Below are 12,315 nucleotides of genomic sequence, written 5' to 3'. Positions count from 1 at the left end.
ATTACTCCCCATTGGCCACCTTCTAGAGGGTATTCTATCCCTTTCTCACATTGTCCTACATTGAAACCACTGCTTTGTAACTGATATTGGAATTGTATAAACCTGAATCTCTTCTCATAATTCCTACTTCCTGTATTACCTACTTTAAATTAGACTCTGAAATGTGCTGATTATCAGAATACTTATATATAAGATGGGAAAAAGTGATCATTCCAATCTCAAGTGTAGGTGTGAGGTTCAGTGAGATAATAGTTATAAATATGATGTAACAAATGGTGACTTGGGCTTATCACCCTTGTCTATTAAATCTACTTTTTTCCTTACTTTTTTTTAATGCTAACATTTTAAACCATTTCCTTTTTCTATTTTCCACATACAACAATGTAAATGGCAGTACCTACCTCACAGAATTATTTTTTTATTTTTTATTTTTTACAATTTTTTATTAAGGTATTATTGATATACACTCTTCTGAAGGTTTCACATGAAAAACAATGTGGTTACTACATTCACCCATATTATCAAGTCCCCACCCATACCCCAATGCAGGCACTGTCCATCAGTGTAGGAAGATGCCACAGATTCACTGTTTGCCTCTGTGCTACACTGTTTTCCCTGTGATCCCCCACACCACTCATGGGATTATTTTGATGAACAAATGGAATAACATGAAAATTTCTCATATTCTTCCTGGTACAGAATGGGTGGGGAATAAATGCATAATGAGCATTATGATACAGTAGTCTCCCCTTATCTGTGGTTTCGCTTTCCGCAGTTTCAGCTACCTGCAGTCAACCTCAGTCTGGCAGATGATCCATCCTCCTCCTGATGAATCATCAAAAGGCCAATAGTAGGCTAACTCTATGTCACAGTGCTCACTTCATTCCCCTCACTTCATCTCATTGCATAGGCATCGTTATCAGGTCGCACCATCACAGAAGAAGGGTGAGTACAGTACAGTAAGATATTTGGAGACCACATTCATGTACCTTTTATTACAGTATATTGTTATAATTGTTCTATTTTATTATTAGTGACTGCTGTTAAACTCTTACCGTGCCTAATTTATGAGTTAAACTTCATCATAAGTATGTATACATAGCAAAAAATAGCATGTGTACTATTTGGTACTATTCACAGTTTCAGGAATCCACTGAGGGTCTTGAAACATATCCCCTGTGGATAAGGGGACACTACTATTGACAGCATTCTGGGCTGTGAGGGAGTAGGTGTTTACTAATGTTTCTAATGCTCTAAACCAATAGTACAAGTTAAATATTTATCTCTAATGTTCTTAAGAAACACTGTCAGCTTACTACAGAGCATACTGAAGTTGGGAGAAGGTAAATGCCTCTCCCAAGACCACACAGCTCGTAACAAAGCCATGCTCAATCCCATTGGGTGCTTTCTTTAACATTCCATCAAATTGAAAGTTTACTTTATATTTTTTTCCAAGCACATATCTGGTATTGTCATTTATCTTGAGGATTTCATAGATTTTCAATGGATTTGGAAAGAAAACAGTCCCTTGGCAACGTTAAATAGAATAAGCACAATAATGTCATTTGGAAATTGGTCCAACTTCCAAACAAATTGCTTTCCAGTGAAGTTTTTAGGTAGAACTTGTTTCAAACTTGGGAGTTGCCCAGGTCATACTAAAGTTCCATGAAAATTCAAAATTCTATTAAACTGAAAATTTTTTAAAAATTGTAATATACCAACCTGTTTCTAAGCCTTTACTTTTCTCATTTAAATATGATTTATTTAAATCCACTCTCCTGCCATTTAAAAACTCCTGCTATCAGCATTATATTTCCAAGGTAAGAGTGACCTGGGTAAAGTAGCCAATGAAGATTTACTGAATGGGGAAACCAGTATTTGCTCAGAGATGGGCCTGTGGTTGGCAAAAATTCAGAAATCAAGCAACTAAAGACAGCCTCTTAACTGAGAACTATAAACTCACATTATTTTCTCAAAGGATCAGTCTTGCTCTATGCCACCATATGTGACAGCTATCTAGAATGTTTTGAAATGCAGAATTAGTCACATAGTCCTTTTTGTCATCAACTGCGTTTTGAAACAAAATAGAGAGACTTCTTATGCTCGGCCACAAATATTTTCAAGGTCAGCTTTCCAAAATCAAAACGAAGTCAAGTCAAATACTCATAAATTTTATTCAAAAGCAAGACCCCACCCTGATTACCCGGTTATCTTTCATAATGAACATATCATATTTTTAACAAGTTTTTTCTTATGCCTACTTCAGTGAATTTTAAAAGCTAATTTATTGTCTCAATTCTAATTGGCTTTGGCTGTGGAAAATTGGCTTATCAGATTGTGCTGTCTACCAGCAGCAGGAGGGTCACCTGTAAACTTGTTAGTAAAAGTAAATCCCCTGGCTCCATCCTGGACCTATTGAATCAGAACCCTTAGGGGTGGGACCCAACAATCTAGATTGACAAGGCTTGCAGGTAATTCTGATAGAAACCATTTGAGAAACTCATTCTATTTACTTAACGGGCAGGTAGACATGGAAGTGTGGGGAGTATATCAAAGAAGAAAGTGAGCAGTGGCCTAAATAGATACAGAACAAGAACAATGATGAATGGGACTCAGGGACTTGATCTATTCAGATGCATATGAACTGTCCCTTTCTGTTTGAGTTCTGTGGATTTATGTTAGTGTAAAACACTAAATGCATTTGCTGTGGGCAGTTATGTGAATTCTTCAGCGTATGGAAGGTGGAGAGAAGGAAGTAGGATCACCTGACTGCCTGCTGATCATCTCCCAGGCTGGATTATCCAATAGGTGGTCTATGTGTGCACACTTCTGTCATGTGGCGAGCAGGAGCAGGAAAAAAAGTGACATAGAAATGTACTTATATAAATATAAAATTCTAGAAAAGTACACATTTAAAAAATCTACTCTTTTGGTGATGTGTTTTTGAAGTGCCAAAGTGGTCATTATTGGAAAAAACAAAACATTTTGGCCTTCCTCCTACTTGTGTGGTTTTGTATTATTTTCAGTTCAGTTGTTGGGACTAGGGCTTTGATTATAGTCTTCCAATGCCTGAGGCCTCATAGAGTTTTAATTTGGATCAGAATTCTCCACTTGAATATCTCCCAGGCACCTCAAATTCAACATATCACAAATAGAATTCATTATCTTCCCATGACTCAGCTTCCCCTCCTGAAACTAGAGTTTTTACTAATGACATAGTATCCACCTACCCAACTAGTGGTCTAGAAATCTGGGAGGTATCCTCTATTCTTTCCCCTTTCTTATTTTCCCGTATCAACTAGTTTTGTCGATTCTGTGTTCCAAATACCTCCCAAGTTTGTCTCCACCTGACTGTTCCAGTGATACTAATCTTGCTCAGCTCTTCCTTATTTCATACTCAGACTCTTAGAGCAGATTCTTGCTGGTGTTCAGGTGAAGCTGTCACACAACAACTAAAAGCAGCTTTCTAAACACACCTTGTGGTGATGTTATTTCCTTTCCAGTTTTAAACTCTTCAATTGGCTGTTTAGTTAAAATCCTTAATGAGCTTTTGTGATCTGGTCCTGATTACCTTTCTAGTCTCAGGCTAACCTTGTGTCCAGCCTAACACTTCAGTGCATGAGCATTACTCATTCCTTGTGATTTCTAGAATCTGATGACCTTGTCCCCCACCCTCTTGTCTGAACAGGTTCTCATTTGCCTGCAATGCTTCAAGCTCTTCCCCTTCCCCCTTATACCTAGTGGCCCACTCCTATTTTTTTTCATGTCCCCCACTTCGTTTGAGCAGTTAAGAGCTTCCTCCTCTATATTCCCAAAGCACCTTCACATAACTGTCCATAATGATAGCGCTTCACATTGAGTTAAAATCCTCTGATTCCTACAATGTGAAATAACTGAGAAAAAGGAGCTATTTCTTTTTTCTCTTTGAATCTCCAATATTTACCATACATTGTATGTATTAAATAAAGTTTGGACAAATAAATGAATAAATAAATGACTATCGCAAATAGGCAATGGCAACAAGAAGTATCTCACCTAAAGGCCAAATTAGAGGAATTTTAGGAATACTTTCTAGGATAAAAGAAGATAGAGGTAAAAGGTTCATAAACCTAGGCTGATAATCATAGCATCCTAATTTTGGTGTCCAGAAGTTACCAGATTTCATATAAATGTCCTCAGTATGCAAGTCAAGTGATTCCATACATTGAAAAACATTTTATTTAATTCATCTGGAAAAAAACTATATCCTAAATTTGAATATGAAGGTATTTTGAATGCCCCTATGCTTAATGGCTTTGGCCTTCCTGTTAAAGCGTAAATAAATATGTGGGAAATGTCTGTTACTGAATTTTTCAATTTGAAATTCAGAATCAATTTGCATAGATATTGTGGTTTCTTATGAATACTATACATGGGTGGCTTCTCTCTGAAAATAACTATCTTATCCATAGATTTTTTCCTAGTAAATGTTCATTGTTTTGCTATCATTCATGGAAAAAAGAGAAAAATGTTTTCAGAAATTACAAAAGGTTGTAAAGCATGACAGTTAAAAATCAACTTAGCTTTTTAAACTTGAGTTGCTCTAACATGTACTTGGACGGGAAGTCTGAAGAACCGTCCTAGCAACTAGTGTTTATATGCGTCAGAGCACATACTTTACTGTGCTTTCTTAGCAATGAGGCCCATCAGTATTGGGGTACTGGAACTGTACGCAATAGTTCAGATTTTTTTTTTATCATTGAGATAGTCTAGAATAGCATATTTAAAGTGCCTGCCATGTGCCTGGTTTCATTTAATACATGGTAGCTATCATTTTTACTAAGAGCTCCCTGTGTGAAAAACAATTAAAGCTTGTTTGTAGCTTCTGAATATTCCAAGAACAACCCTCTACCCACCACAAAGCGCATAAGACTTAAACATCAGTAATGCAGTCAAAGACACTCATTCCTTATTCTCTTGACAAAGCAGAGTTTACAATTAGATTTCCACAAAAATACAAAAATATCACTCTTTTTTTTTTCCACAGAGGAAATGACAGAAAACTTTTAAGTATTCTGCTGGTGGTTTCATTATCCTTCTTGTTTTTGTTTTTTATTCTGAATACTTTCTGCATCACCACAGGAGCTGGACATTAAACACTAGAAAGTTTTTCCTCTACTATGTCCCAATTCCATACTTCAATTCAGAGGTGTGGATTACCTTTCCTTTTTACTCCTGTCCCCACTAACCAGAGAAGCCTTTTAAACAAAGCAGTTAATTCTTCCCATCTTTCCTCTTCATCTCCATGAAAGGTGTTTTCTAGGGAGCTTAGAGGAGGCAGGGTTGGTGATCTGAGTTATCTATGAAGCAGCTGGGGAAGTGGCCCACAATACCCTCTTGAGGCTTGCTGCTCCACTTGTTTATTTGGAAGATTGTAATTCCCTACTTGAACTAGATTAAAAAGAAAAGACAAATATTTATTCACTCCAAAGACATAAATTAGTAATTTTGGGTTATATGTATCTTAGATCTCTGATTTTTATCTCTTAGTATATGTGATTGGGAATCAAAACATTGGCTTTTAACCCTTTTTTAAGAAGGCTTTCTTTGAAGAATGCCAGAAAAACTTGTGCAATAAGCCAAGTTTGCCTTCTATGCTTTCTCCCTAGTTGTGCCCACTTTTATCCCCAAAGACCACCCTAAACACGGTTTGGAGACCAGCCTTTCCCAGGCTCTTGCCTTCTCATGGTCCCTTGATCATTCAGACCTTTGTCTCATCTCTTCCTTCCTCTTCCCTTAAGCCCAGCCATCTGAGTCTTGCACCCTGATCATGAACTGAATCATCCAATCTCTATTATTTGGTCAAGAGAGAAAGTGATAAACTCTCTTCTCTGGCCTGAAAGTAAATATTACTGTGTTGAACAACCATATCCCACAGATCACGACCAAAATGCAACCTTATTTTTGTCTCCCACAGCCCCTTAAAGTTGACTGGGGAGAGATGGGTGCTAATTTCCCCCAATCCTTATGAAGAAAAATGATAAAAATCCTGGGACTAACGCAAGAGCACGTTTATATGGTCTTTCGGTTCATACTGGAGTATTGTCTTACAGGCCCACCCAAGGGTCACTGAACTTTCTAGGGTAATATGCCATTGTTCGTTACTGTTGATCAAGGCCCACCATTGGTTATATTACATGTTAACGTTTAGATTTTTATCCAGTAGAGATGCAAATGATTTCTGTCTGTCAGGAAAAATAAAATAACCCAAAGGTTAGGATTTTGTTGTCCTGTAGGAGTTTAGCCAGTTAGTTTCTAATCTCTCAATCTTCTAATGTGCTATCCTCATTTAGTTCCTATAAAGTCAGTTTCTCAAATGCTCCCTGACCCAGCATTAATGTCCTGCTGGCTCTCTCACGAATGAGTTAAATACATTTTGACACATTCTATACTTATATGAGAGTCATATTTTTATCTTTCAAAAATTATAGTTTGCCATTCTAAATGAAGATGTAGGCAGGTGTATCTTTTCTAATCATTCTCAGAAAATAAAAGATACTCTAGTCACTTTTTTTTTTTTTTTTTGGTTACTCTAGTCACTTTTGTTTAAAACAAAACAAAACAAACCAGTTTCAATTCAGTATCCAGAATGTCCAGTCCTGTTTAATTTTCAAAACTCTGGACCGCTCCCCTCCAGTTGGGGCTAGCCTCAGGGGGGAAGCCTTCAGGGAAAGAGGGTATGTGGCTCTTCTACTCAGCTACTTTCACACTCACTGGGTGAGTTGCAGTTTTGGACCCCACCAGTGTCAAAGGTGAGTGGTGTACATGGAGAGAGTAAAGCATCCATCAGCCAGGGCTTGTTGGCTCAGTTGTTTTATACTCTGAGGCCATGGTGACAACATGCTAACACCATCTCTGCTAACCACTTCTCTCATACACGTCCCTGGACCTGGACAGGTGAAAGTTTGTTGGTTTTCTTCATCACCCTCTGGGCAACCAGGAGGTACACTCAGCTCCTTTGTGCAAAAGACCTCAGTCCAGTCTAGATAGCCCTATTGGACTACCAGGAGACTCAATATAGCCCAAGCCATTCACCCTTGATAATGCACATCCTTTGCCCCACAAAACTGGGAATGTGGGGTGATCCCATAAGAGCAGCCCTCTTCTGCTTCCCTCAGTAACCTTTCTCTCACTGTATAGATTTCCTAGGTAGGAATCAGAGTGCTTCCTAGAATCACTTTAAGCTTTCCTATGGTACTCTTTCTCCAAATGTAGCACAGTTCTTTCTGTGGCCATCTTTAAGCTCATGGTAAGAAGTTGCATCTCCCATCCAAGGGAAACAGGTGGGCCAGGACCTCCGTTATTTCCACAGTAATCTCTTCACCCATCCAACTCCTGCCCACTCTCTAACTCTTTACATAGTTTGGGGTTGACTAGGGATCTTAAGGGCTGTGAAACAATTTCAGGTTCACTTCTCTTGTAAATTTGCCTCCCTAATCCAAATCTTACCTCTATATATTTAAGATAGTAAATAGTGCCGCCTCTACCTCTTACTGTTTCTTGCCCTCTTCTCCTTGTCTTCTGCATTACACTGAATCTTGGAGATCAAGGATGATGTATCTCATTCTTACATTCTCAGGATTTGTTTTAGTACACAGTAAATAATGAGATTCAATAATGTCTACTGAATGGACAGATCTATATTCTGTCTCTTATAAAGGCTGTCCTGAGACTTCAAATCCACACTGATCTGTCCATCCTCTAAACTCAGAGCACATTATTTGAATGACATTGAATCATGTATGTATGAGTTATGTTTATGTAACTCTTGCACAGCAGTTTGACTAATGCTCTTTATACCCAATTAGATTGCAGTTGGTTAAGAGCAAAGGCCAATTTATATTTTTCTTCAATTCTCTCAGCAGCTAGCAGAACATTCTGTACATTGGAGGCATGCAGAAAATGGTTCTTCAATATATGAATGAAGAGTGAATCCATGAATCCATCAATTAATAAATAGGATTTTCTCAGTTGAATATAGAGTTTATGATGTTTGGTAAGCCCTGACTTGCCTATTAACTCGCTAAGTGACCTTGCACAAACCGTTTCTTCTTTTGGGCCTCAGCTTCCTCATATTTAAAACGAGGAGGTGGCTTGACTGATTCTAACGATATCGCCAGCTCTAGCATCCTGTGAATCTTTGACTTAAGAAATCTGCCATGTAAAAGTTGTATATGAAGTCAGGTATAAATTTTGCTACTATGAATCCACTTGTCATTCTGATAGGAATTGCCTTAACATCCTGGATGGCCCAATTTTTAACTCTTCAGAGAATACTGAAATCATGAACAGATTGTGTGTCAAACTTAATTTGTAATATACTAGGCATATTACGGTTGAATTACCTTTTGTGGTCTAGCATGGAAATCAAATACCTAATACTATTTAAACTATACATATTAATTTATAACATCGTTTCTATGGGAAAATGTATTTGTGATTCTAACTAGGATCTTCAAAAACAAATCTCCCCAGGTTAGAGCATGGAGAGGGAATATGGAAAGGGATGGAATATTCCAAAGTCTTTAAACACAGAATTAAAAAAACAAACATTATACCTTCAAATTTATGCCTTGATTCAGAAAGTCATTAGTGTATAACAAGATCAAAGTGATCATTTTCAAGAGGGTAAAACAGATCTCTTAGCCAATTATATAATTCTCATTTAGCTTTTTTCAATATTTACTTTTTCTTCTATAAACTAAATGCAAGACTGAAAATGGCTCATTTAAAGTTCTTTAAGAAATATGAGTAATCTTCCAAGTGACTCCTAGAAAAGATATCTCTTCTCATCTGCTTTCCCCCACAGTGTATTTAATTCAAGTTCCATGTTAAAAAGCCATGCATGAAGGAGCAAAACAGCAGCAGACTCTCAGAACCCAAGAATGGACTAACAGTTACCAAAGGGAGAGGGACTGGGGAGGATGGGGAGAAGGGAGGGTTAAGGGTGGGGAGAAATGTGGCATTACGAATAGCATGTATAATGTGGGGGGGGATGGGGAGGGCTGTACAACACCAAGAAGACAAGTAGTGATTTTACAACATCTTACAATGCTGATGGACAGTGACTGTAATAGGGTATGTGGGGGGGACTTGGTGATGGGGGGACTCTAGTAAAGATAATGTTGCTCATGTAATTGTAGATTGATACCAAAATAAATAAATTGATTGATTGATTGATTGATTGATTGATTTAAAAAAGCCATGCAGATCTCCTATGTGATGTCAACATATTTGGTGACTAAATTAATCATGTGATGAAATTGTAATCTTCTTAAGTAAAAGTACAGTTTCATGAGGAAGTACTTGGTGGTCCATGATAGACTCCATACCATCCTGGAATTCATTTCATTCCAAATTATGGTCTAGGCATTTCAGCTCATGGTAGCTAACAAACCTTGAGCACACATTGTCATTTCTCCCCCAACTCCACATTTATCTAGGCCCTCATCCACTTAACAAATTGTCACCAAGTGTGATAAGGACTACAAGGCTCTGTTAGATTGACAACTTTGTTATTTTACATGGTTGCCACTTACTGGTCTCTTAGATTCTGGCTCTTTCCACTTGTTCCTGTTAACCATGGTTGTGGGTTAATCCCTCTTGAAAACTATTTCTTCCTCAATAATCCTTAGTTTCATCCATTGCCTTTAGATAAATCTGAACATTTCAGCCCATATTTCAAGTCCTGTCCACCCCTATTGTCAAACTGCTCCATGTCTGTTGAGTATCATGTGTCCCATCTTGCTGTACCTTGATCTCAATATGTAGTAGGTAGTTTGACCCAGGGGTTCTTTTCAAACCTCTTTATCTTTATTTGTGCTGGAACTTTGTGAGAGACAGGTGAGGTGATGGGCAATGTGCTCTACTGCCTGAGCTCCTCCCCTTTTCTCTCAACACCTGTGTTGCCTAAGCTCTATCACATAGCAATAGACATACTAACAACATCTCCCATTGCCAAGTGCTTGCTTGCTACTCACTAAGGCACTGTTATCTTATATGCATCAGCTCTGTTGAAACAAAATCACAATCAGATAGACTGGGTGTTACTATCTCCATTTTACAAAGAAAATCAAGGCTCAAATAATTAGGAAATTTGCACACCGTCATACAGCTAGTGACGGAGGACCACTGGTTGACCCTCAGCTGGCTCCAGGCAATTGGAAGTTCCTCTTTCCCTCCCCTGCCCTTGGAATATGTGTTCTGCCCACTGTATCCATAGCCAGACCATTTCAAGGACAGAGCCTTGAGAGAGCAATGTGTTATTGGGACATTCTCGATGGTATCTGTGACTGAGCCCAGCTAAGGCCTCCGTATAAACACTTAAGATCTGGCAGGTAGATGTGAGCATCTACATCTAGCCACCGCCCCTTGCTTGTTAAACCTGCCACCTACCAATCCGGAGTGTTCTGCCTCTTTCTTTGGTCTCTCCTTGCCCTCTCTGCATGGGGGCCAGTTTCAGATCTACGGGGGAGGCTTCTGAGGCTCTGAACCAGCACCAGGATTCACCCAGCCAGTGCAACTCCAGGGCTTTTGATCTTAACCTTTATACCTTGCTGTTTCCACAAATGACATGTGCAGGGATGTAAACAATCTGGTGACACTGCCACATGCCACAGAGTTGACTATTAAATTCGGTAGATCAGCAGTACACACAAATCTCTATCTTACAAGGCAGTATGTGAAAGGTACTGGAACCTAAGGTACTACAGGTGCTCAGGGTAGGAAGAGGCCTTCCCAAAGCTATGACATTTTGTCTTGAAGGATGGGTAGCCTTTTAATTGGTTTCTGAACCCTTAAAATTTATGTAATTTCAGAGAAGACAAGTAGTGATTCTATAGCATCTTACTACACTGATGGACAGTGACTGTAATAGGGTATGTCGGGGGGACTTGGTGATGGGGGGAATCTAGTAAACATAATGTTCCTCATGTAATTGTAGATTAATACCAAAAAAAAAGCCAAAAAAAATTACATGTAATTTTATTCTGACTTACATTGCTCATTTCATTTCGTTTTTTTCATGTTCACTTCAATTAGAGGAATTCTTTTAAAGCAAGATTCATGCCATCCTCCTTCCCTCCCTCCCTCCCACCTGCCTGCCTTTCTCTTCCTTCCCTGTTGCCACCACTGCTCCTACAACTATGAAACACTGAAAAAGTGGTCACAGTAAAAATGGTAATTATTATAAGAAAATAAAGCAATGTCTTCTGCATCTGTATTCCCCTATATCACTTAATACATTCTTTCCTACAAAGTAAATGATAAACAATTTGTGAGTAATCACCTAAAGGGCTTCCTTGGTTGACCTCATGAGCTTAGGAAAAGTTGCATATTATGCCTTCCTCTTGGAAATTCACAGTTGCGCATCAGCAAATGATATCTCCAAGAATCTTGCAATAAAGAAATATGCCTAAAGTTGATTACATAGTTCCTTAAATTAAATTGACTAAAGAGCCACCCCTCCCTCTTTTCCCCTGAGAAACATGTTAATCTTCTGTGAAACCACTCTTGAGCAGACACTTAGGAAATTCATTTTAGGGGGGAATCTGGCTGCAGCAGGTGCCATATAATGTTGTTACCACTGTAGAATCCAAGAAATCATGCTCTCTTCTTGATCTTTGTCCATCCAAAGGGAGTGTGAATTCTGAAAGATGGAAACTGGCACATACCATCCTATGGTAGCCTCAGGTACACGAAGGGGACTGCTCCGTGCTCTCATTCCTCAGGGTGTGACAGTATAAGGCTTTTATTCAAAATAGCCTGCCTGGTTGAGGGGGGCCATTTTATTTCTGTCTCCACTATTCATCTATGAACTTCACATTTATTTATAAAGGCTGTGGGAGAACTAACTTCACGTAGCTCACAAAGTAATAATAATAAGGATAAAAGGTTGGAGGTTATGTCTTTGAAGAAAGACTAAATGAGTTGAAGTGGTTTTATTTAAAAGAAACATAAAACTAAGGAGGGACAGACCCAATGAAATAAATGCAGCATGCTATATGAAGTATGTCCGTGTAGGCCCTGGGGCTTTCTTCGCTGTGTTCCCCTAAGCCCCGAGGCTGGTCCTGTCTAGTGCCTCCCTTCAGGTGCAGTGAGCTTCTGATTCCACAATTTAGGCCAGAGTCACTCCTTGCCTGTGTATTAATGTCTGAGCTTTACTCACCCTCTTTTTAAGACAAATGTTCAATAAATGCATTTTATGTGTTAGGCAATGTGCCAAGTGCATTTCATGCATCGTTAGCCATTCAGTCCATAAATGTTTTTCAAGTGCCT

This window comes from Manis javanica, chromosome 10 (assembly GCF_040802235.1).
Source record: "Manis javanica isolate MJ-LG chromosome 10, MJ_LKY, whole genome shotgun sequence".
Classification (NCBI taxonomy): Eukaryota; Metazoa; Chordata; class Mammalia; order Pholidota; family Manidae; genus Manis; species Manis javanica.
Note: the sequence above shows the minus strand (reverse complement) of the source record.